We start from the raw sequence: 27,273 nt of genomic DNA, 5'->3' as shown, positions 1-27,273 counted from the left end.
CAGCGACATCAAAAAGTGGTTTTACTGACTCATGCTACATGTTTCATGCTAGCTAGCGTGAAACTTAACTTGCACACAACAGTGGGTCCCAACATTGCCCTGCTAGTTCTTAAAACAAAAAGCATGTAGCACCATTTCAAAAGGCTGCATATGACTTCAATGTGCCATGTTCCTGTGCTACCAGAGGTGGAAACCTTTTTTTTTTCTTCTTATATCTATGAACTTGATCTTTTCGGAAACCATCTGCATTGGCGGCTGTTTCAACGAACCACGTTTTAAAAATGGATAAAAGCACACAGTCACACAGAGTGAGCACTCAATCCACCCTGCAGCATTCAGTCATTACAGCGTATAGACCCTGCCCTCACTTGTAGTACCGAGCCAGAGTTTGATACTTTTTCAGAAATTGCACCAGTTGCACTTTGAAGACAGCCTGGGATGGCTACACTATTATTTAAACTCAATGTGTCAATCATTCTGCCATGAGTAGTTCTGTGGGATACGTCGTGAAACCACACGATATCAGCCTTTGCCAGTGCATATTTATGTTCCAGCTTAGAAAATGCCTCAGCGTTGAGCAAATCTGAAACATCCAAGACCGTAACTGAAGACATTGAGCACATACACGTAGAGTTAAGTGACTTGGACTAAATGATGTGCTCGTGTAGCGAAGAACAATAACCAATGGATCATTTAATTTGGAGCGTGCCAGTCATCTTTTCAAGAGAATTTAACCCGTTTCACATCAGATTAATGTTGTTTAAAACTTCTTTGTGGAATTTGTTATTTTTATCTGAGACCTGTTCATTCTTCACGATTATTAAATGGAGACAAACTTTGCTTTCACACATTCACAAAACTCCTGAAAACTTCCTGAAATGTTCAAGGTGTGTGAACACAGAACAGTCTGACTTTACCCAGAATCTTTCCTGCAGGCCCTTAATATGTGCTGTTTGGGTGAGCCGCCAAATCAGTGGTAGGGGGAGATGACGTTTATATCCTGCGACCAACATACAACCAAAGGCTGTATGAACGCAGCTGGTGCGATCTCAATGCACTTAATGAAACTTCTTCATTATATTTTCCGTTTGCAATAATGTTCTTTTCTGCTCTTTTGTTGACATTGCAGGGTTTCCCTCAGGTTTGTCTTTTTGGGTTGGGGGTCCTGGTCCCTGGTTCCCTGATGGAGGAGAGCACAGCATTTATTTCCTGTTTGTTTGTTTGTTTGTTTGTTTGTTTGTTTGTAAATGATGGGAAGAAACCATAACATTAAGAAACGTAAAAGTAAATTATTTTGTGAATGTGTCTGACTACAGGTAGCATTGATACAAAGACAAAAAAATGTTCATTATAGCGTCTGAGTCTGTTGATTGGTCCACAGCTTCTGCATCGTTTTTACGACATGTCTTGCATCCTGAACACAAACTTTGGAGTAATACCAGAAAGAAACCAGATGCATCCATCCTGGTCCATCATCTTATCTTTGTCAAACTAAATTCTTAATCACCCAGTCCCTCTAAAGTTTAATGATATTTAAGAGGATTAAAAGTCCTCAGTAGTTGTACAACATCACTGAGGTTTCTTGTCTTAGAGTGGGAGAGAAAGCCGTCCTGGGTTTTGACGAGGGCTCTGCAAAGGGTGCGGAAAGGGAGAGGAATGCCTTCAGATTTCATTTGGCGGAAAAATGCTGATGCGGTGGTAAACGAATGCAGACGAAAAGCTGGAGTAAAGAGTGAAATAATGATCACAGTCTTGACGTGGTTCACAGACAGATTTTTGTGGTCACCCGGCAGCGTTACAGAACCAATTCTGCAAGTTTTGGGCTCCTTTCCCCAAATGTTTTCCTATCACCAGCCTTACACTGGCATTTTATGGGGCTCGTATTCAGTGGCTGCTCGTGTTTAATGCCTTAAATTGGGCTGATGTTGAAGAAATTACTGACATAAACTGTAACCAGACTGCTAAAGATTCAGAGTTCTACATCTTTATTTATTCTGAGGTGATAGTTACTTAAATCCTTGGACAAGCTTTTTAGTACCAGTTAGACTGTAATGCTGCAAACAGGGCATTGAACGTTTAGGGCATTTATAGCCCATGCATGTACATTCAGTGTTCCTTTTCATTCTTTTACTCTATCAGAAGAGCCAGACTTGAAAAATGTAAAGGGCTAATTGCCATATTTCATATCTTCCACTCGTATCCCCTCTTCTGAACCACTGTATGTTTAATGTTTTAAGCATTATTTTTACTGAACAACGGACAGAGATATTGAGTCGTTATCCCAGAGGAGCCTTTCAGTTTCACAGCCTATCGAGTCATTAAAGGAAGTCAAGAAACAAACACAGTCACAGCAGCATTCGGCTGTGACAACAGATCAGCAGACGAACAGGTCGCCAAAGAACCATGATCTTAAAGGTCACATATCCTCCTCCTCTTCTTCAGTTTAAATAATTCTCAGAGCTCCTCATAACATGTGTGTGAAGTTTCTTGTTCTAAATCCACTCTGATCCTGTATTTGATCATGTCTATAAACCCCTCTATTTCAGCCCTGCTCAGAACAGGCTGTTTCTGTGTCTGTACCTTTAAATGTAAATGAGCTGTGTCTGACCACGCCCCCTCTCTGGAAGGGCTTGGGTGTGCTCGGTGCTTTCTCGCTCCATGTCCTATTGTTTACGGTGAGAAGGCAGACTCAGAGGGCAGAACAAACACCTAGCTGTGGGAGTGTCACCCACCTGAGGGAGGGGCTACTGCCCTTTGTGATGTCATGAAGGGAAAATCTCCAAACGGCCTGTTTGAGCACACATTTTCTGAAAAGTGGAGCAGGCAGAAGACAGAGAGGATGGACTTCTCTCATCATTCAGGGGTTTGTAGACAGACTAGGGACACATGGTGAAGTGGATTTAGCAAAATATGTGACCTTTAAAAAACTAGCATAAATAAGGGCCAGACCGATATGAGATTTTTAGGGTCGATACCGATATCAGCTGACCGATTAAGCGGTCGGGCTCTATAAATGAAAAAAATGTTTCTATTAATTTAAAGACCAATTAACTCATGTAATCTTCTTATAGCTGATGAACAATGTAAGAGTCAAAGAGACGTATAGGAAGAAACTTTTTGTAAACATTTGGAAAGATTTTTTACGTTTGTAACTTGTTATTATCCATGAAAATAAGTTTCCAGCTTTGGACCAGTTTGGTCACTAATCCGATATGGTTCGTCCTTAGAGAGTATCTCCACTCAAAGTCATAAAGTCAGTACCTCTTTGCCTATGCAAATCACGTAAGACCCTTTTGACCCGCTTGGCTTTTATATGAACGAGGGGAAGATTGTTGGGTTTAAGCCCCGTAGTGACAGGACCTCTGGGCCTTGGGCCAGCGTTTATGACTGATGGAGATGGTAGTCTCCTCAGCTGCCCCTGTAACCAACTGAGAGAACAAGCTAAAGACGTAGACCCCAAATATAGAAGGCTATTTCTCACCCTGGGTTGATGGATTACTCCAAAGCCAAACTATGTCCAGTGCCCAAAGAGGTAACAATGCACCGTATTCTTAGGACGGGTATCCGTTATCGTACACAGAAACGCCACCTTTTTCTTTTATCTTGGCCCGCTGCATTGCAGTACGTTTTCTTGGAGATCATTGTAAGAATCCCCGGCTGTGAAACTGAGTAAGACCTCGAGCAAATTGTGTCAGAAGCCAACAAAGCTGGTGGCGTTTGTTTTGAAGGCTGTCTGCTCCCAACTTATGCAGTCTCCTTAGCCAGGGTTTGTGTTCTTTGGAGCCGAGTCCAACCAGATGTTTCTCTTTGAGCCACTGAAACTGATAGCTCATGACGCAGTGTCATTTTTCACCGCCGTATCTCCTCGCTCCACTCAACACCCACATAATGCTTCATTTTCTGCATGCAGGAATCAATACGCATTTTAAAGTAATATTCTCAGAGAATAATTTTTGCTGCTGGCTTCTTTAAACCGTCTGAAAGCGATCTTTCAAAAAAAAAAGAAGCAAAGCCTGTGTGGGAGGATTTGGCTGTGAGTGAGGAAAATGCGAATCAAAAGGAGCAGAGATCAATACGATTTTGAATCAAACAACATAAATGTAAATCCTGCTGTCTGTTTGCAGCAAACTCAAACTGAGTGATGTCTGGAGGAGTTTTTCTCTCTCTCTCTCTTTCCCTCTGAATATTCCCCTTAGTCTTCAATATTAGCTCAACAACAGACCATAAGAATTAACATGGGTGCAAACATAAGGTGCATTGTGTTTGAGATAACGATTGACCCGGTTAATTATGTACAAAATCAGCTTTTGCACGACATTGAACTGTTAAAGGTGGAATACAGAGTCATCAAATGAACCTCAAAAATCAATCGTCAGCTGAGAGGAAGATCAAAACTCGCCTGATGAAACTTTTCTGTTTCTGTTTTTTTCTATCCACAACTTCCCACTCCGAGGGCACCGAGGCCCCTGTGGTATGTTTGTATCTCTTCAACACTATGGATTTATGGACGCCTCTGCGTTATAAATCATCCTGAAATCAAGCATCCACATGCTCTGTATCCACAGAGGCCAAAAATACCTCCGTCATTTTTCCAGAAAACTCTCCTCTCTCCGTGTTAAATCAAGACGCTCGACTCATCAGAGTACAGTTCAAAGCCACTGCGATACGCTGAGAGTTAAAGGTCCTGACAGATGCCGCCCCCCTCCCCCCTTTTTTTTGTTTTGGAGAGACAAAAGAAAGAATTGACAGCGGTGACCTGTGCATTATGAGGACCTTTCTGAATAGTTGGTATAGCTTTCTAAAAATAACGGACATGGATATCCTCTAAACAATGCTACACAAGCGGCTCCTATTTGCTTGTTGGTCAGACGAGGTTTCTTTCTCCCATCAATACCTGTCAAGTCCAGATTCTTTAACTGGCACACGACTGAAGAGGGGTAGTCCAGAGCAAAACAAAACTACAAGATACGACTGAAAGCACCTGGGACATACAACTAAAATCTACTACCTGAAACTCAGACGGTTAAATTGTAAAAGAATAAAAAGTAGTGATTGTACCATTCAACCATTCCTTTAATAACCTGGGTTTGTTTCCGGACAATATTTTTCTTTACAAGCAAAAAAAAAACCCGTGCTGAAACTTCAGCTCCCCATCTGAATGTTTTTGTTGCTGACACTGAAGACGGATCATTGTTAGCTCCGTCCCCCCCCCTCTCAGGGGTCAAGTTCATGCCCCAGCACTTGTCGCTCCTCTTTGTGAGCTGTCTGTTTTAAAGTGTCAGGGTCGAGCTTGTGTCTGGGGCACAGCCAGGATTTAACAAGAAGACAGTACTTACAGGGTATTGGCATTACTGCTAATACCATAAACAGATGTTTTACGACCAAAGCCACTGAGGCGGGTTTGAAAAAGGTTTTTATGCAAACAGACCAACAAAATTTAGATTTATTTTTTAAAGTTTAGTATCATGTTTTTATGACCCCTTGCTCAGATTTCAACCAATTAGTTTAATTTTTCTTAGATTGTATGTATTTAAACGAATGTGGCCTATAACCTGCACCGACAAATTTCCAAAGTCGCAGTATTTTTATTGCGGTAGTTTGGTGTAAGGTGGTCTTAAGGCCCCGACACACCAAGCAGACTGCAAAGAACTAGTTTGTAGCCTCATGTCGCATTCTGTCCAAAAAGTTGCACTAGAACGCATCGCAAAGACCATTTGGCGGAGGCGACAAATAAGGAGAAACCGCAGAGAGAGCTGGAGATAAATGAAACCTCTGAACAGCCAATCAGAGAGATTCCTCTCACAGACTGTCGAATGGGCCAAAAAAGGCAGATGGGTAGCAACGGAGCTGGCCGACGATCCAACTAGGGCCGACGGACGACGATCTCCTTGATGTGTCAGGGTCTTTAAGGCAGTCTTTTTCTCTCTATTATCGCAGGTCTTTAGTCTTTTATTATGCAAATTCTGTTGTTCAAGGACGTGACCATTGACAACAACCAATAGGAGCGGTGTCACCAGCACCAAACAGGAAGCTGCAAACTAGTAAACACAACCGGGAGGAGAAGGAACGTGCAGCTCTCCTGGACGGTGGAAAATAAAGATAAACTGCTGGAACATGTGGAGAGAGTAAGAATACCTCTCTGACGATGAACTACGATAGAGAGGAGAAGGAACAAAGGTCGAAAGATGCTTCTCAGTCTTCTAGTGTGAAAAAGGCATTCCTAATATGTGCTGCATACTTTCCAAATCTCTTGGCTTTCAATTATGCAGTAACCTTGTTAACTTTGTTTATTCCACCATATTTTTGCCTGTGACTGTGTTTGTCAAAAACAAGCTGCAGTTCTCACATAAATTATCGCCCTTGATGACAAATCAAATGATAAACCGTTATATTGGAACTGGTTGAGAGCAGCATTCATCCATAATTTTCAGTTTTAAATTCATTTTGGTCCTAGATGACCCCACCCTAACCCATAAAAGACACACAAACAATCGTGTATTTTTTTTCCTGAACGTGCAGAAAGTCTTAATCTTTGCAGTTTGGAGTCGTTCATTTCAAGAATCCGACATGAAGAAGATATAGAGCATTTCTTTTGAGGGGGTCCGCGTGTGTTTTTCAGCCTGCATTCTTCTCCCACTTTAAATTTAGCCCACCGTGATCCCCCAACATTGTTCTGCTAGTTTGGAGCCATGCTGTGGACGTTCTTGTGGAGGCAGAGTGGACGGAGTTCACCTCGAGCGCACTGTGTCATCCGCCCAGACACGGAGATGACTCGCTGCACAACTGGAATCAAAGAGGCTGCGGTGTCGGGTTGTCCCATGTGCGCAAGAATAACCAATCAATGTCAAGAAAACAAAGCGGAGCACAAATTAGCCCCGCGCAACTGCAACATGTGAGATGCATGTGTGTCGAGTTTGAAGAGCTCAACGATGGAAATGTGTGGCGGCTCTCCAGACCTTTAACAGAACTGTAAATGATGATTTCTTTTACTGCCTCACCTTCTGTCCTCTCAGCGTGATTAAAGACATAAAAGTAACATCCATTATTTGATCATGTTTTCTGAATATATGTGATTTTTTTTTTTTTTTTTCCGTAACAATAGAGAAACATTGTAGTGGGATATTCCTTCACAGTCCGACACAGACAGTTCTTTTAACACCGGCCACGTCCGCTTCACCCTCCTAAAAACAATAAAGGCTTCAATTACATTTGTTTTCACACATGTTAATCTCCGCTTGTAAAACTTACACGAGCCCGAGGAGGTGTGCTCACACAAAAATTCCTCAGCGAGTTAGTCAGACGGCGAGTGCGTGGCTGGAGTGAGTGAAATTAATGAAGTCTGTAATGGGTTATCAAAGACGGGAACTTGATATCTGTGGCGGGGAACCCCACCTGTTTATGGGGAGACGCACACACACACACACACACACACACACAAATCACAGTCTGCCAGACCAAAGAATTGCAGGTGGGGTTCAAATGCTCCCCCCAATGCCAGAACAACAGGTGGATAGACATTTTTTTTTATGATGTCTGCCCTCTCAGTTTGTACTTTTCAAGGCGAGCAACTTGAGATGACAGAATTTCCTTCCACAAAGAGAGACGGACATGAACGTTTCAGTCAAAGAAAGAAGTTCCAACAACTCCAAGATTGAGTTCAGCTTGATTCAGATATTCTGTTTGTGTTTCAGCTTCTGGATTTGAACGTTAACAACGCTTGTGTCTCTAAATAATCCTTTCCATAGAGGAGTCAAAAGACTACTAGATGATAGTTAGGCTTGACCACAAATAACGATATGTTTGAGATAAACAGGAGACTGTAGTGAGAGTGATTATGAACAGCAAACACAACTGACAAGACAAAGATCTTGCATGTTTTTTTCTATCTGAAAAGGTGGATGTTGAATAAATTTGTTCCCAGATTGATTACTGAAACTTGTCTTTTTTTTAAAGCAGGAAATGTAGCTAGCTGCTGTAAGGAAGTGCTAAAGACAGGGTGCAGAAAAATAACATTTTCGCAGGTCATTACTTACTTTTGGTGTCTTGGTTTACTGACAGTTTGGTTTTCTACACTTCTCTGATATCGCAGAAGAAGAACATTTTGGCTAAGGCGTGTAGATTTTTGTTGTGGGGACATTTTTCAAAGTGAATCCCATTCAGAATCTGAAACCTTCTTTAAATCGGTTAATGCAAAGTGGGGTTTAAGAACTGACAATTTTAAGATTTTACGACCTGACAAAATCCGTTTAAGGGCCATTACCTACCATCACTTTACCTTAAAGTCGACCGCCCCTGCTATTTGCTACGAGGAGGCGCCTGCAGCCAGATGGCAGCGAACGTGGAACACTTCACAGAGCTGCCAAAGTGCAGGTAACACCCCTCCAAACCACTTTGGAAACAAGCGCTGAATTTCCACTCCACATGCATGCAGATAATCGAGCCAATGCACTTCTGCTGCATCTGCACAGTCCCTCGGCCTAATAAGCTTAAAGTGACTGTTAATCTGCAGATTATCTAAGAGTTATTTGCACTGCCTGTAATGTCAGCCCATCGTATTCTGTGACACTTTTTAGTCTCAGGAAGCACATCCATGTTACTTAATGCTCAGAGCTTACGTGATGAATTTACTCCCCGCTCAGTATCGTCCAAATAACAGTAACAATAACCAATGCAAGAGGTCAAGTTAGCCGACGTGGTTATGTCAATAAATTGAAGGAACGCACTTCTCTCCTGCAGAGAGAACAGATCAAACTTGTTGTTGAAGTTATCACTCATTTATAAACTTTATGGAAGCTGCTTAGAGCATCAGTCAAGGTCCGCTGTTGTTCCTCCAAGGCGGCTGTATTCAGTGGCTCTTAGAGCCAACAGTTGACCTCATTCGCTTTTTAAATGTATCTTTTAATTGTTTTGCTGCAAAACCAAATTGCACTTCAGGGACAAATAAAGTTGGAGTTGATTTGATGTGTCAAACTATGATCACTCTAAACAACTGAAGTTAAATCAGTTGTAGAGTATTAACTTTTAAATGTCTTGTATTATATCTCTATTGTCCTTCCATTGGCAGAGGCGCTGCTTGTTCTACAGGGAAGGCAGGCAGCTGCTTGGGGGGGCCCCAGGCCAGTAAGGAGCCCTCGAAGGGCGCTCAAAAAGTGCACATTTTGCAGTGACAGTAGGAAACCTCCTGAATAGGGCCCCGTCTGACAGCACTCACTCTCGTCGCCCTGCTTAGCATCTCATGTATTATTCCTGTCACTGAAGGAAAATGAAATGAGGAGTTATTAGTCTGGGAGTGAAAAAAGAAAGAGGAAGAGCGTTGGGACACTGGCCGACATCATGCTGGTTGGAGGGGCCCCCAAATAATTTAGCCTATAGGCCCCAACAGACTCTAAAATCTGTCCATTGGTTTTCTAATTATGTCCATGTTAGAGTTGTACCTTCTGTAAATGTACTCAAAACATGTCGTCAGTGCAAGTTTGTGGCTGATTTGAATCTTAATCCATTTTTCGTATTCTGCCATCAGGGGCGGCACTATCTCAGTCTGCAGGGACCTGGGCTGTGAGCCGGACGGTCGCCGGTTCAAGTCTCGGTGCGGCCTGACAGCTCTGGTTTGTCCCTGTGTATCATCCCCATTCTGATATCTCTCCGTTAATGCAGGTCCACAGGTCCTCTTTATGCATGTGTGTGTGAGAAGCATGTCTTTTTATTGATTTATTTTTAGATATTTTCGGGGCCTTTTTGCCTTCATAGAATACAAGGGGCACGCAGCATTACCACCAGGCTACGGCGCCCTAGAAGCATGTCTCTGAATAACAGAGTGTAAACCAGAATTTCCCTCAGGGATTAATAAGTTAAATAAAATCGACCAATCAGGGCGGAGTATTGTTGCTGCAGGGAGTGCTGCTCTGCATGACTCAAAAACAAGAACATTGCAAAATCCAAAACCAAAACCTCAAAGGAAAGTAAAACACACATTCGATTGTAATTATATTTATTATATCTATTTTAACTCTGTGACTCACACACTGCTGTGACAGTACATACCAGCACTTCAGTTGTAATCATCCACACTTGTGACATTACAATCTTTATCTTTCTGCAGAGTTCTTCAGGTTTTTAAAATCTCTGAAACCAAGTTTTTATGTTTTTCTAAAATCTGTTATTTCTATCTTTGTTTTTGTTTGTGTCATAAATATTCTTTACTTGACCTTGTGATCTAAAGTCCATATTGTCATGATTCCCAGCTCGCTATAATTTCAGATAAATCAAAGACAACTCACTGACGATCTCATTATCTTGATTTTCTAAACTATATTAAAATATCTGAGCTGTCACTGAACTCAGTAAATCTGCATTTTCTTTTGACGCCCTCCAGAAAACTCTAAAGATTGAAGTTCTCCCCTCTCTTGCAGCGTTTAGGATTTTGATTTCTAGCCACTTTGTTTCCAATTAAGTGTTTAAATTGATTTTAGTAATTGTTTATAAGTGCTTGTTGTTGTTTTAAATGTGCTTGTAATCTCGACAGCATTGGAAATGAAGGAAACCTCAACATCCATCGAGAATAAATAACGGTTTGAAATGAAATTGGAAACAAATTTTCTTTTCAAATTGTTGAATTCTTTATATCTTCCACTGATAATTCCAACATTTAGTTTTTTTTGTAACCTAACCCCCTCTCAGTTATGCTCATTGCCAAGGTCACCAGTCAGTTGTGTCTGTTGTAACTTTGTTTTCCAAGTTAGCTTTCCATCAGTTTTCCAAACCCCCCCCCCCCCCCCCCCCCCACCACCACCACCCACCACTCTCGCATTTTCCATCCCGCTGAACTTCGGAGCATGCACTAAGACTCTGAACTCATCAAATTATGTCCTTTAAGTTCATCTATAAATAGCCTGTCCTAAATCAGTGTACAGAAGTGCTAATCATTTTCAGTGCACAAGGACCAGCGCAGAGTGAGATCAAAGTTAAGCTCAATCGTAGCTGGAATGTGTTACCCCGCGGATTATTTTTAGGCTCTCCTTGTTAACTATCTGCCTCTCGGACTTGATTGGAGATTAGCGCTGTTTTCATTCTGGCGATGAGTAAACATCCTTCCATTTATTTCCAAGCTCTGAATCCTCCCGCTGCGGCCGGCTGGACGGGCACCTGCTATTTTTGGGAGAATATGGCGAGGGCTGTTCTAAAGAGAGACGGTCTGGTTTTACACCCCGATAAGAATCTATAAATACTGTGTGTGTGTGTGTGTGTGTGTGTGTGTGTGTTGGGGTAACCAGGGGGTATATGTGTATGCGGGTGATGATGTGTGTGTATGTGGTGTGTGCATACACATGCTGTGTGTGTATTTGTGTAAATCTATGCGAGGCGGAGAAAACTGAGAGCGACACAAGTGAGTGTTGAAATGTGACAGCATCTACAGTTTCCTCTCGTGTGGTGTCGGTTGGTGGGAAAAATTGTTGATGATTAATTTTCCAGGTCCATTAGCTACTTTACTTTGTTAACTACTGAAAAAAATAAATATATAAAGTTGTTCCACAATTCTCTCGTCTTCTCTCGCAGTCCCACAAAGAGCAGTGAACCTTTAAATGAAGCAGCAGCTGTGAAGCTCAGCGAACGTCTCTTTACCTTCACACCATCACTGCTCCTCCTTACAAGTTCAGAGATGTGTAGTTTGTCCAATCTAAACGAGTCATGTTTGTTCTAAACTGATAATGTTTCTTAAAGGAAGAATGTGCAACATGTTCCTCATAAATAAATCATAAAGTCTGTCCTGTGTAAATGTGTCTCTGAGTCCTGACTGTCTACAATGAGGGAGAAGCTCGAGTCCCGCTGGCTGTGTTGTTGTCAGAGCCGTGTTTACATGGACGGGACGGCCGGCTCCTCCCCTTGTGTATAAAAGCTGTTTTAGTCAAGAACTAGAGAGAAGAAGAAGAACATACTCACTGATTATTTGGATGTTAGTAAGAGTTTGTCCTTGGCTCGAGTGGAGAGGGAGGAGCTTGTGTGCTTGGTCCAAAAAAAAACGTAAATTTAGGAACAATGTAGAAAAACAAAGAGCCATAATGTCCTAAGAAGTGCAGATATAAGAGAGATGTTGGTGAGAAAATGGTGAACAAAGTCTGTTAACGAGGAGGGGGCGGAGTGAAAATCTGTTTCACCAGCAGCAGGACGTCCAAAGGAACAAACAGCTGATGAAACCGGACAAGTTAATTTGAATTCTTGGTGTAAAAACAAATCAATCAAACGTGTTTAAGAAATGATTCACACGAGCACTTTCGTGATGCCCACAAACGCTTGTGGTGAGTTCAGGCCCCGACAGCTGGTCAGGTTCAGGACTGTGAAGGTTATGATCACATCGAGTGATTTCTATCTCGCCCACTCGCCCACTCACCATGGCCCCGAGACCCCTGCTCAGACCCCTCAGACAGCTGGACCCTGGTTCTGGTTTCATGACTATAGTTGGGTCAGTGCGACGACACAAACTACACGTTGTTGTCGCATATTTTGAGCGCGTCAGTTGTCCGTGCTGCATGTTTGCACACGGCTGTGCCTAAATAAACGTCGAAGTAATCATGCTGCTGCACGCGTGGAGCGATATTAAGGAGCGAGTTTGAAGCATTTTAAAGGATAGTGAAGCTCAGAGCTGAGCCTTCTCCAGCCGTCTCTTTCTCTCTTTATGAGAAATGTCCTCCACTTCTTTCCCTCGCCCCTCCGCGCCAGCTGTGGTCTGCACAAAAACTGATTTTCAGAGTGTTAACCACCATGTTCTTCCTGCAGACGGCAGGATTTCATTTGCAGAGCACAGGGGGCCAATATCTAGGGTAATTCCCAGGGTTTAGTGCCACTGATCTCTTCCCAGCTCACCTTGGGGAGAAAAAATTAAAGCGAGCGATAAGGCCTCTCACCCTGCCCGGCAGCGTGTCCGCCCTGTGCTGCCCGCTCTCCCTCGCTGCTGTCGGCTACCGCAGCTCACACTGATAACACCTGGTCAGTCTCATATTCACCGTCTGCAGGCGTGTGTACACAAACCGGAGGTAATGCGGGGGAGAACATATGGAGAACGTGATGCTTGAAGGAGACTTTCTTGAAGTAATACAGGGAACATTTTATTTTTATGACTCGAGCGAAGCCTTTTAAAAAACTCTTCAACCAGCAGATTTAGTGTGACGCCCTTTTCATTGTTTTTCTAAATAAAAACAAGAACTGTGCGGCGTCATTTGAGAGGTTGTGATTGGTCCCATTAATGTCTTCAAATATAAACCCACAGAACAGCTTTATGTTAAAGGTGCAATACGTAGAAGTAAACATCTAGAGTCATTAAAAATGGACTAAACCCGTGTTATATATTTTGTTTGTTGAGTACTTGCATCACCTCAAATATTTCCAACAGTTATCAAAGCCAGAGAAATCCTTGTCTTGATGAGGCAGCTGACATGTTTACCGTTGCCATGGAAACACCAGATGTTACTGAAAGCTGCCGTACTGTCGCTGTATGAGCTGCTGTGATAAAAACTTCATGTAGATCATACTCTGATACATCAGCTCGTCTGTAAACATATTCTCTTCCTCAGGTCGCTTTCGCCCGGTCGTCATGACTACTGTCAGCTTGGAGTTCGTTTTCATCATGGATGGGGGGGGGGGGCGGGGGTGAAGTAGCAGAGAGAATCACTCCCATGATTCCCCGCCAGCTTTGACGTCATCTTTTTCATGCTTTCAACATCATAACTTACTGCTTCAGGTAACACTTCAAATGAAGGTCACAATGTTCACCATTAACTAGCTGCTTATTAGCACGCTAACTAGTAGCATGCTAACTAGTAGCATACTGGTAATAGTGCCTTATTCTACATGACCATAGTCATGTGCTCTTTGAGAGGTGGTCTCCGGCACGATTCATGTGTCCTCGATTACGGTCCACGGGAGATGGTGAAGGCAACCGTGCTCAAACGAGGAAGTTGACCCCGATACGACGAGATTCTAAACGGCTTCTGCCGCTTCAAAAACCGCTGTAACCTCGGGCAGCACGGCCTCGCTTCACGGTAGTTGTGGAAGTAGGAAAAAGGGTCGTTATCGGGTCGTCTCGGAAATAACAAAAACATCCACAGTTAGCAGGATGGACTCAGCCTGTGAGTGGTTGCCATGGTTACTTCTTCTTTCTGCTTTGTGCAGGATTTGCAAACCAGCTATGTGCATACTGCCACCTGCTGTATCGATAAGTTTACATACTCAAGTGTACTCGGGTAAGGAAGGATGTTACTAATGTGAACGCAGACCAGCGGGGGGGGGGGCAATCATGCTCGGGCGCGGTACAAAACAATCATGTCTAATGTGAAAACGCCCTCATTTGGGGAACTATTCCTGGTGCAGTATGATCATGATCCAAGCAGCAAATTAACTTTTCTTCTATTTAATAACAACCTCGTCCATGACCATTTTTTTTTAAGACTTGGATAAATGTCATTCCCTGAGAATGTGAAAATCCTTCTTTAATTCAAAAATATGTAAAACTTGACAGCTTCCCATTTAGCGAGGAGGAGAGGCACGTTTAAAAATGAAATGTCAAATAACTGATTCACTCTTTTTTTATTTTATTTTTTTACATTTCAATCATAATGGGCACAGATTTGGTTTTCATGTATGTTAAATGGAAGCAGCATTGGTTACGGGGGAGCTACTGTAGAGAGAAAATTAAAAAAGAAATTAAAAGTTTCTCGCTGGTTTTAGGGATGGTGGTGTGTTCAAGGACATCCATCTGGTAGTTCGCCTCGTACTGTGTGATGGGAGCAATTACAAGGAAAGTCTTTCGAATCACGGGCTCAAGGTTTGCAGAGCGCGAGTGGAAACTCGAAAAGGGAACAGGAAACAGGCGTGCTTTATGGCCTCCTTCATTGAGACGTTTGCCATTTCTTTTTAGTTATTTCTTCTCCCTGTTTTAATAAGAGTCTAAACCTTTAAATACACACACTCTCACACACTCACACACACACTCACACTCACACTCACACACACTCACACACTCACACACACACGTCGTATCCCTCTCCCTGGGAGTCCCGGAAAACAATCTATTTCTGCACACCAGGAGGGCCTTGTGGATTTAAGTGAAACCAAATGATCTGATGTCTCGCTGATTAATGCAAAAGTTATTGTTTCTTAAAAGACCGTGCATCAAACAAACATCGCCCCGCGCCCCCTCGTTCACACACGTTCATGCATATGACACCAAGTTTGACATGTTAGCATGTGTTTCTAATCTGCAGGAGATGGGTCATGCATGCTTTCCTTTGAAATGATGCACCAGGAGGAAAACATAAACAAATGTTTGCCACCAAGCACGTTCGACCTCCTCCTCCCCCCCCCCCTTCCTTTCACCGTCGCCCCGCCCCCGCTCTGCAGAAAGCCGCAGCCTCACATGTGACACATTACCAGGGAGGCCGGGGAACATGTTTTTGAAATTAAACGATTACGACTCCTTTCAAACAAGATACATTTCCTAATTGGCTCCTTTCACAACATTTACATATTGACTCTTTATGTTCCCCCCGCTGTGGGAGGTGGGTGTTGTTGGTTTTTCTGGGTGTCAAATTGAGGTGTCTCATGGAGGTAAAGTTTTATGAGGATGCAAACCCAGCGGGACTGAGCCACACTGGGAGAAAAAGAGCGCCCAGTGTCGACATGTGAAGCCAAACAAACACTCTGACTCCTAAGCCTTACCAGACCCCGCTGATAGGTCCTCCGACTCCTCAGCTTTCCCTCCCAGATGCCGTTTTAAGCCTTTTATTCTGTTTTTTACCAGAACTCCTGCTTCTTTTTGAATTACTCGTCACTCATTTTGGAGTGTGTTTGCTTCATTTATCTCTGGAGGGGATGCACAGAGAGTCAGAGAACATGTGCATAAAGAAACATGCGGATCACAAAGTCTTCCTTTAAAGCTACAATTTAAGACAAACTCACACACATGCACCGACAAGATCCTGCTGTATCAATGCACATAGCTGACGTGAAATGATACCATCATCGTAGCCGATTTCTCCCAACCCAAAATAGCTCCACACCGCACTTTAACGACTCCTCACTTTCGCTGTCAGGTTGAGCAAACACAGACGTCACGAGTATCCGAGGTGTCGTCTTTTCCTCTTTCTCTGCCCGATCCTGAGAAACTCAATCTGCTGTTTGATGTGGACGGACAGATTGTCTTCCAAAGATCGCCAAGTACTTTATACAAACAGCCCCCATTTGAACCCTGTACCAAAGTGTGACTTAATAAAGATGAAAATTGAAGGTGTCTGCCTCCCCCCCCGCCCCCAGGCTGAATGAAAACCACATGTGTAAATACGGGCCGGTGCGCCGCGTTAAGTGTGCACATGAGAGAAGAAACAGTAATCTGATTGGTTTCCTGTGACAAACAATAACATTTGTTTTAAAGCGGCAGAAGGCGGTAGCTCCCAGAGAAATCAGAGCCAGACTCGCCTCGGCTCCGAGGTGGAGGCCTGGTGCTACCTCTGTACCAGCGAGGCCAGGAGGGGGTCACATTGACTCTGATGTAAGACGAGGTGGTGCTGGGGTTTGGGAAGAACGCAACACCAGAGAAAAAAGATTTGAAGTATGTTCAGGTTAAGTAAAGTGAAGTTTTCTCAGTTAACAATTTATGAACTCCAGGTTTGAAGAGGAGCACTCAAAAGAATGTCAAGTTGTTCCAATGAACAGGTTTATATTCATCCAATCATCCAACACAATTAGTAAAAAACTCAATATAATAGTCATAAATCATCATTAGCGTACACTGTACTTTAGCTTAAGGCTAACAAGAAACGCTTTGCAGAAATGCTACAACATGTAATAAGGTAAAACCATTACATCACCTGTTTGCCAGAGAGTTGACGAGCGTTTGTTGACTGTAAAATGTTCTGCCCAGTTTAAATCTTGGGTCTAATTTTCAAAACCAGCAGAAGAAAAACGAACGGCCCGATCACACAGAGAGGCGTCGCTAAAAAGTCATCAACAACAAAACCATTCTTTACCTCTTTACTTTCTTTTCAGCTCGAGACGCAGCGTTCCAGCGCTCGACAATGTCACTTTCAGCCGAAGCAGTTAATCAAATTAAGTAGGAGGCTTTACCTCTCGTTATTAGGACATTTTTCTCTCTCTCGTCTCGGAGCAAAGCAAAGGTGAGAGCTCCACGTTTGGCCAAATCCACTTTTTGTATTTGGTATCACACACACACATCAGGCTCTCCCAGCAGTTTTGTCCCTCAGATGTGCTCAGGTGGAGCGGCCACAGGTGGAGCGGCCACAGGTGGAGCGGCCACAGGTGGAGCGGCCACAGGTGGAGCGGCCACAGCTAGCTCGACACATCTCAGTGTGATCAGTCACTAAGACTGTTATTTTGTAAAAATCCTATCACTTGTATTGTCAAAGAAATCCAGCATTTACAAAGCTAGGGAACTTCAGACTGTGTCTGTGATACGATCATCAAGTGTTTTAAATGAATGATTTCAAGCCCATCATCATTTTCAGATGAACTTCACGAGTTGTTTATCTGTTCTGATGTTTAGTGTTAACCCTACGTGTTCCACAACAGGAGCATCTGTCACTTTAACGACTCTGTGTAGTCATCCTGGTCACAGTGAGTCAGAAGCTTGATCCAAAAGTCAACTGGACCGTGTTGAAGGTCTTGAAGACGTTTCACCTCTCCTCTGAAAAGCTTCTTCAGGACTGAAGTCCAGTTTCCTTTGGATCAAGCTTCGGACTTTAAAAATACACAGGACACCATCATTTTCACCAAGTTAGAGCCTCGTCTTTATTTCAGGTCCATGCACATTTGTTATTGCTGTTTTTAATTTTTTTGCAAATTGTCTTTCTTCTTTTGTATTTCTGTATTTTCAGTGTTTTATAATGTTAGAGTTTACACCGTGGGTCAGAGGTTAGCTATTTTTCTGTATGTCTACGACGTAATAAAGATGAATTTGACTTTGACATGAAATATATCAATATCAGAAAATACACTCATGTTTATTTAACAAAAGTAATTCTGAAAGTTATGTTGAAATATTGAGAAATCAAAACACACTGAGTATAAATTACTGAGATATTCCTTCTTCATTTTTCCGGCCCCCCTATGAGGATCTACTGTAATTGTTTAATGTTGAAGCTTATCTCAGTTTCCCTCCATTTTCATAATGAGTGATGGCTCTGCTGGCCCATGTAGCTCAGCTTAACTGTGATCAAGTGGAGGCTCGTGGGAGCCCCTCAGCACGCTTACCGTCCCCCAGCAGACCAAAACGTGCCGGCGATGATGGATCGCACGGTTTTCATCACAAACTCATAGGAGCGTCTGCCGGCCTCAACTTAAGGGCTTCTGACCTAAGAGCTCCCCCCCCCCCTGTTGGGATGAGTTTAGTTGGACAAATTTCCCCTCCTGCCGGGGTCTCTGCCGGCTGTGAGGGGAGCGGCTGCGAGGCTCATCTGCCTCTTATTACGCTTCCAAATTGAATGCGTACACACTGGATGTGTTAATGGACAGAAATGCGGTGCAGGGACGCGGTGTGCAGAGCTGGTAAAGAAAAGCTTCTCCCATGTCTGACTGCACACACACACACACACACACACACAAGTCTCACTTTATCTCTGCTATTATGTCCAGTGTTATGTTACTTGGCAGGGCTCGGAAACTGGGATATTTCTGGGTTATTTATTTACACTCTGCACATGTGAGTGTGTTCCTTTGAGACAACTTAGAGACTGTAGAAATGTCGAGTATTCCTTCTTATTTTCACTTCTGCGGCCTCGCCAGTGCCACTTAGAATCACATGCCAAATGTTAATGTTGACTTCAGACACCAAAGTCTCCTCCCCAGCTGCTGACATGTATATCACCAGCTCATGGCTATTATGTCGACTTTAAACGATCATGCACCTGGTTTACAAACCGTCTAGTCTGTACATGCCAAAAGAAAAAAGTAGTTAAAGGTGAAATCTGTTTTTTTGAAAGCAACGAGCTAATTTGTTGAGCATTTGTGAAAAATTAGTTCACAGCAGGGGCGTGTCCAGAGGGGCCCTCTTAAAATCTGATTGGCCACCCCAGGTGCCACTCCAAAATCTTCTTGTGTACACGCTCTGGCTACATTCCTCGCCTCACTGGCCGCAGGTTCGACTCCCAATCCTGACGCTGTTTGGGTGCCTGACATCGCTCCGCTATCTCTCTCCCCACATCTCTTCAGCTGTCCTGTCATTTAAAGGCCTGAAAGCCCATACAGATAGTATTTAAAAAAGAAGAAGAAAACTCTGGGCCTGCCATGTCAACACTTTACACTGTAAAACCCAATCAGTAAACCTTACTTAAAAAAACTAAGTAAGCAAAGTTTAATGACCTTAGTGTGTTGGGCTAACTTTAGATTTTTTATTGTAATATACTTTGTACAGACAACCAAAAATGTATCTTTCAGACAACTTAATACTCTTAAGTGTAGAGATATATTACAGTATCATGATGCATCATGGGTATTGCATGATTCTGATATTTACTTATATCCTCTAAGTGCAGATTTCTTGGCCTCTGGTGCATCACATGGTACCGCTCTGTTTGTGAATTTGTCTCTCTTAGGTTTGCAAATTTCTGAAAAGGAAATGCAGAAACACTGAAGCACTAGAAGGATTCACCTTTCTCATGGCTGTACACTCAATGAAATCTGACCTGGAGCCAGTCGATGATTAGCTTAGCATTACGGCTAAAAGCTGTGAGAATCAGTCGCACTCCTCATGAACTAATAAAGAAAAAATCTCAAACTGTTCCTGTCATGTTTCTGGCTCTACATTTCCAGCACATTATTCATTTGGGGTACTTACTGTTTTCTCAATAGTGCTAATGTGGTTTTTTGTGCAATGCTCTTTCTGTGAGCCGACATAGCTTAATAAATATGGCACTCATTTGAGCACTCGATGCAGTTTTAGTCTCATGCACCACCCACTGAACTGTGCGACCGGATCACATGAGAAAGTTTACACCTTTTTTTTTTGTCAAATCCACTGGACCTGGAGAATCTGTGTTATAATCAATCAACAAGATCAGCGTCCCAATTGGACTCGCCGATGAAATTAGTTATTTGCAGTTTGTGGTTAGCGGGTAGTTCTGATTTAGATAATGCCACCGTGTATGACGACGGGGACGTTTGGATACATTTAACACACCGTTTCCTCCTCGCTCCCACCACCAGCTGTGTCAAAATGCCCACTCGTCTGACATTAAAAGACAATCAAACAGCGAATGTTCTTGTATCCCGACGATGGAGTGAAAAAGTGGAGCAGCGAGAGGATTAGAAACAGCTTGAGTGCAAATTGAATTAGCCCTTCAGAGATGACTCGGGGTAAGAAATGAAATGTCATCCTCGCCCATGCAGGCAGAAATGCAAAACATGTGAATGTGAAGAGCATCATCGTACGCTGACTCCTTTTTTACTGTACTGTGATGTGTCAGACATAAATCATCTCCGGGGAGGATGAGAACCAGCCGCCTGCAGCTCCTCCAGACACTCGGGGACGATCACACTCACGCTGCATGGTGAGTCGTACAGCTGTTTTCTCAAACGGCTTGTCACACATTTCACCCTGCTTGGACTCATTACCTCCAGCGACGCTGCGGCTCCCACCAACAAATAAAAGTCACTTCACAAGACTGATGATGATTCATGCAAACCACAAGTCCCCCGTGTTTATGAAAAATATTGTTTTGAATTTTTAAAATGTTCCCATTAAAATCTTTCTAAAGAGGCGATTAATTAGGATGAGACCGAATGGTATTTCTTTAATGCTCTGCAACGAGTAAAATGAAGAAAAACATTCAACGTTCTTCTCCCAGATTCCAGGAACTAAACACACGGAGTGACCTGCAAGTGCATGAATGACAGTATAGTCTTTATTGGCGCGATGGGACAGTGGATAGAGTCGAAACTCAAGGAGAGAGAGAGAGGGGAACTACATGCAGGAAAGGAGCCACAGGTCGGACTCGAACCTGGAGGACCACAGCCTCCGCACATGGGGCACGCGCACCAACCACTGCCCCACCAGCATGTCTGACCCTGAGATGAAAGAGTGTTTTTAGAGACGCGTCGTGCAGACAAAGCGATCGAGTGACACACCGTGCGTCGAGCTGTTCTGTCACTGTTTTTACAGACACACAGTCTGAACCTGCGGGGGAGCGCCGCTCTCTGCGGCGCCGCTCTCTGCAGCTCCCTGCCGATGGATTTGAAGTTGATATGCAAGACGTATTAAAGGTAATAATGTTGGAGGCAGACGAGTGGAGGCGAGGCAGCACCCCCACCCCCCCACCCACCCACCCACGGCTCCTGCTGCGATGGTGTCAGCTCTGACACCCTGGACTCGACTGACTGGCTCCATCTTTGAAGTGAACCAAGAGAAGGTTCTTAAAGCACCATCGAGTCACTAAATCTGTTTTATGGTCTTGTTGATGCTACACAAACACCAACGTACATTTATTCAAATTCAGTTCGACTAGTTTGACTTGCTCGATATCCAACACATCTGAGACAGCCATAGCACATGAAGCTAAAGAAAGAATAACATGAACACATCCAGGTAGTGATGCATTTCCATGATGAGGTGGTTAACAGATGACGATTCACAAATGAAAAGTGAAAATGAAAGCTGTAGGAGTCATAACAAAAAATGCTATTAGCTATTAGCGCAGGTGGACTAGTGGTTAGTTTGCACGCCCTGTGTACAGAGGCTGTAGTCCTCAGTGCAGGCTGCTCGGGTTTGAATCCGACCTGCGGCTCTTTCCCTGCATGTCAGTCCTCTGTCTCTGTCTCTCTCTCTCTCTGTCTCTCTCTCTCTCTGTCTCTCTCTCTCTCTCTCTCTCTCTTATTTTACGACTCTATCTCCTGTCTCGACATTAACGGTATAAAAAGCTTTCAAAAAAACTACCTACGTCTAAAGTTTTTAATGTTTTGGTCCGACACTAATAAAAACTAACTCATCATTAGGGTTATGACATCATCTTCATCGAGGTTATTTTCTCATATTATTTAAATCTCCTGTTACAGGCTGAGTGGTAAAACTCATGATCTATAAAGTGAACTCTACGTCTGAAAACGTAGTGCAGCACGCCTTTAAATACCAGCTGTGTTCAGAGGCCGCAACAAAACATGTATTTGAAACAGTCGTGCACTTTTCTTTTTTCTTTTTGTGCTTTTTATGCCTTTATTTTTAGAGATAGGAGAGCAGATAGAGCAAGAATTAAGACAGAGAAATGACATGCGGGAAAGATTTGAACCCACTGCGCCCGCTTTAGGGGACTAAAGTCTCTGTACATGGGGAGCGCGCTAACCGCTATGCCACCAGCGCCCCTTTATGTGCACATTTATGCTGTTTTATAGTTTTGAATAATTTTCCTTTAATGGTATTTGAATGTAAACTCTCCATGTCGGCTGCTGAACATTTTCTTATTTTTAAGATTTATTGTTGTTGGGGGCGCGGATGACATAGCGGTTATGACGCGTGCACCATGTACAGAGGCTATAGTCATCAAAGCAACGGCCGTGGGTTCGAAAACAAACCTCGGCCCTTTGCTGCATGTCCTCCCTAACTCTCTCTTCCCAACACTTCCTGTCTCTCTTCAGCCGTCCTCTCTAATAAAGGCGAAAAGGCCCAAAAAATATCTTTAAAAAAAAGTATTTTGTTTTTTTATGCTTTTATTTTTAGAGATTAGAAAGTGAATAACGTCAGAATTAAGGGTGAGAGAGAGTGGTGAGTGGCATGTATGAAAAGGAGCCACAGGTCGGATTCGAACCCTAGCCGCCTGCTTGGAGGACTCCAGCCTCTGTACATGGGGTGCGCGCTCTAACCACTGTCCCTGTCGGCTGCTGAACCGTCCTGTTGATTCTTCTCTGAATTATTCTGCACTCCTCCAGTCACATTTGATTTGTGAAGCTTCTTCAGCAGTCTGTTGTTGTTTCATATTTTAATGATAGCATTGTTACCTGTAACACTGTTACACATCTGTGTATCTTTTGTTCCTGCTCCTGCGTGTGAACCCGTTAGATTTAAGGTAGTCGGATGTTTGCTGATGTTTTCTCTTAATGTGTCCTCGCAGCGTCTTATGTGGTTTAATAAGAAAACCTCAAACCTTTGATTTCAGGGTTTTAAATGTAAAGCAGCAACATGATGTTACTAACTACGGTCACTTCCTGAAGTCTCTGTGGAGCATGCTCAGTGTGGGTGGTGGGTGGTGGGGTGGGGTGGGGGGGTGTTTGACCACAGATGCTGTACGGCGATGATGGCTCTGAAACTAGGTTATCCATCACCGGCCCTCCTCAGTCCTCAGAGTCTTGGCCAATACCACATCCATTATCAGTTTATGGGGATACAACAGAGGGAATGAAAGGGCGTCTTTTTCTTTTTTTCTTCCTCAACAGGAGGCTGCATTAAAAACGTATGGACAGACGTGAGACGAGAGGAGATCGACGGGCCGAGGACACAAACTCAGGAGTTTTCTTCTCATGAAGTCGACTCATCGGATGATTGATTCCAACTCCAGTTTTGTACCGCACATGCTTTACAAAGTCTCACCGTATGGAAACAAATGATTACTGTAACGAGAAAATAAATGACGGTGAAAAATCGGGGAGTAATCATGTTGTAAATTCATCATCCTCAGGTCGTAGCAGGGCCTTTTTTTTTAACACTTTAATGTGTGCTGTGTTACGTTTAAATATGGAAATACATAAAAGGTGTTTTAAAAAAATCCCGTCATGCATACTACTTGAAACTGCAGCAGTGTAGTTTTCCGCTTGCAACATGAAACGCAACACACACACAGAAAAAAAACTCCCTCTGAGACTCGGCCAAAAGAGCTTTTTCATAATGTAAATGAAGGAGAAGACTGTGGCTTTCAAAGCAAACCATTATGATAGTTAACGTAGAACCACTTAAAAGGCCAGCTGCGGGAGTGACGTGAATAATAGTGTTTAATTTGTCTAATCTTAGCAGGAGCGCTGGGTGGTGGTGGCAGTGGCGGGGGGGGGGGGGGGGGGGGGGGGGGAGGCGGGGGGTGGGCGGCAGGGGGTGGGGGGTGCTTCTTTTCTGCTGGTACCCCTGCTGCTGGCACTTGAAGAGAGCTGCTCCCACCACACTGTGGTGCAAATGCCCTAAATGATCGTTTGGCTGTGTTGCTGTTGTTTTTCTGCGCTGCTGCCCTCTCATTTGTCGTTTGTCTGTTTTTGTTAACGTGTGTGTGCACAAAGGAGCGACATCGGGGGGGGGGGGGGGGGGACTACTGTGGAAAAGTTGGTGCAGGGTAAAAAGTCGGCACGTGCCCAAGAACGGTGGATTGTGAGGAGACGATTTCTTTTTCAAGGGCACTGTAATTTGCCCGGGCGCTGTAAAATCCCTTTAAATAAATAAATAATTTAAGGAGGTATAGATGTAGTTTGGAAAGTATTTACAAGGTTCCTCGTTCACTTGGCCACATTCTCACACTGGCTGCACTGTATGGTGAGCCTTATTTCAAAAGTCAATAAAATAGTCTCCTTTTGGACGCTGGTTTTTTTTTTGGAGTGTGGCTTCTCAAAATAATGCACATATCAACAGTTCTGTGAGCGGCTGTGGTTCACGCTCAGCTATATTTCCTTTATTTTATTTTCCTAACTGAATCCTGTGCTGCTGCACACTTAGTGCACCAGCCAGAGCTGACTTCTTTTTTTTATGTTTTCAACATGACACAGTTTTAGTTTCCTGAGAGAGAGAGAGACGGGTACATCTCCTTTTCGATCCTCTCCACCGCCCCTGCTCTCGTCGTCTCGCCGCTGGTTTGCATTGGAACAGGAGATGTTGTTCTACGCTACACGCAGCTAGATAGTCTTTCTACTATTTATTGTTATAATCCCTCCGCACACATTATAATTATGTGACGGAGCTGATACTTAGTGCACTGAAATGTAAACTCGCGTGACATCAAATAGGACGCATATATGATGTCAGACGGGCTCGCAGTGAAAAAAAAAAGAGAAGAAGAAGAAAACGTCTTTTTAAAGTGTTAAATTAAAAAACTCTGACTTCCTGTGCAGCTGCAGCGAAAACAAATCATGAGCGCCCGAAATAAAGATGAGAAGGCACATGTGGGGGCAAACCATGTGTGTGTATGTGGAGATCTCACCTAAATTAAACCATGTGGTCACCAAAGAGACCCCCCCCCCACCCCCACCCCTCCACCATCTCCCCGTCCCTCCATCCCCAGGCCTCTCATTGACCTTCCAGGCGCTCATTGTCCCAAAGTGCGACTTGATTACCAGCCTAAGCCCTGTGAAGGTTCGCCTCAGTGGCCACAGCTGATCTTTTATACTAATTTTGGATTAATGCGGGGTCTGCAACACTGCGTAAACACAGCCACTGAGAAGGCCCCTGCCACACAGAGCTAAACATTAATCCTCCTTAATGCTGAGAGTCAACTTCCAGTCCTTATCAGAATTTGTCTTAATCTCTGCCTAGGCTGTACAAAACTCCACTGCTCAATAAGTAAAATGTACACCGCCGAACAACAAACGAGCCAATGAGCTGCACCGGAGGAGGAAGAAAAAAAAAAAAACAGCACACCGGAGGAGCGGTGAAGAATAGAAATGAAGCCGGTCTTACCTTTGGAGATCTTTTTTTTTTTTTTTTTTTTTAAAGAAGCCGTCCTGATGTGCAGATTTTAATAAAGAAAATCTGAGTATAAAAAAAACCTTTCACTTCTAGTTTCCCTGCAGCTTCTCTTCCTCGATTTCTGCCTCTACCACGCGCATGTTTTCATGCAACTTTCCCCCCACTCTGCCTCTCTTCCTGATTTTTTCTGTCTCATGCCGTAAGAATCCTCGGATGTGTGGGGTTTTTGGACCATGTGGGTCCTCTAGTCCCTGTCTCGTCTAAGCGCCCTTCCCTAGGCTGCGTGTGCTTGCCTGTAATTTTCTCAATATGAGATATGTGATATATTATTTCAGTGAATATCGAGGCTTTGGGTTGCGCAGCGTTTCAAATGCTCTGATTTATGGCTGCATGTTTTTGTGTCCTCACAGCTGGTGTCTTTACACTTTAACTGAAGGAAGAAGAAGATGTTTTTACTGGAAATACTTTGGGACACTTTTTTATTTTATCTCCTCCTGCTTTTATTATCATGACATTTAGTCAACAAACCACATCTACATATCCTCCTCGGGTCCATCTGTTTGGGAGCTGCAAAAACTATTTTAACAGAGTGAATAAAGTATTTTCTTTTAATTTGTATTTTCACTCTTCATCTAATTTTCTAATTTCCAAATTTTGCACTTTGTAAAACGTAAGATTTTCAACATGCAGTCGTCTCATGAAAAAAGTATTTAAACTTTCTGATTAATTAATTTTTCCAGATTTCTTCCTCTTCCTTTTTTTAAAAAGTAAAAATATAAAGAGAGGCAGGCAACAAATTTAAATGTCAAAAGCAGAATTTGTGACATTTTTTTTGCAACATCTTACCAAAAAGAAAATAGATTGTTTGAAAATTTTGGGTCAATGTCCCACCTCCTGCTCGGAGTGGAAATCAAGCCCTCCGAGCCCCTTTGGGTGAGCAACGTTACGCCGAGGCAGCAGAGGGAACGAGGCGACTAATCTCCCCGCAGCCCGGTCCAACAAACACTCCGGCACAGCGACATGTGGAGCCGTGTGTGTGGACTGGACCGCGTGCATGCTAAGCTGGCAAATGTAAACACAGTCGGCTGAGGGTGGAGGAGGAGGGGGAGGGGGGGGAGGGGGGGGAGGGGGAGAGGAGAGAGAGGAGGCCACATAATTATAAAGTTTTAAAGTAAATGCCAAAGTGAAGTTTAAGCTCTTCTAAAACAGAGAAGAAGTGGGGGGGATGCTGTGCACATATCTTACAAACATACTAGAGCCCTAACAGAGCCGCTGTTTAAACCGACGCCCCCCCCCCCGTTCACACGCTGCACCCCGGGCCGAGAATCTCAACATTAAACACACTCCCTTTTTTATTTCATTGGGCCGCACTCAACTTGAGGTTTGGGCAAAAAGAGCTTTTAATTTAACATTTGCAATTTGGCAAGAATCCTCATCAGTGTGAAGAATTCATCTCTGAGAATCGACGTGAAGATTCATGCGTCCTGCCCTTTAATTACGCCAGCGAGGAGATCAACGAGGCGCGGAGGCTTCTGCTCAAAACTCGGGTCAATAACTTTTTTTGGTATTCTTTTGAGAAGGTTCTGCGCCGCCTCTCCACACTCTACATTATTCCATTTTTTTTTTTT

General features: G+C 43.4%; 1 protein-coding gene across 1 annotated transcript in view; it reads right to left on the bottom strand.

Annotated features, from left to right (window-relative positions):
- pitx2 (paired-like homeodomain 2) overlaps positions 1 to 25,659 on the bottom strand; it is a 58,797-nt gene extending 33,138 nt beyond the window's left edge. The window contains exon 1 of the mRNA XM_061047564.1: positions 25,637 to 25,659. The gene's annotated coding sequence lies outside the window, so the exon portion shown is untranslated. The remainder of the gene's footprint in view (positions 1 to 25,636) is intronic.
- Between the last annotated feature and the right edge of the window lie 1,614 nt (positions 25,660 to 27,273).

The sequence above is a fragment of the Labrus mixtus genome, chromosome 10 (assembly GCF_963584025.1).
Source record: "Labrus mixtus chromosome 10, fLabMix1.1, whole genome shotgun sequence".
NCBI classification, from domain to species: Eukaryota; Metazoa; Chordata; class Actinopteri; order Labriformes; family Labridae; genus Labrus; species Labrus mixtus.
The sequence above is the reverse complement of the archived record's forward strand: the minus strand, read 5'-3'. Positions and strand labels throughout refer to the sequence as shown.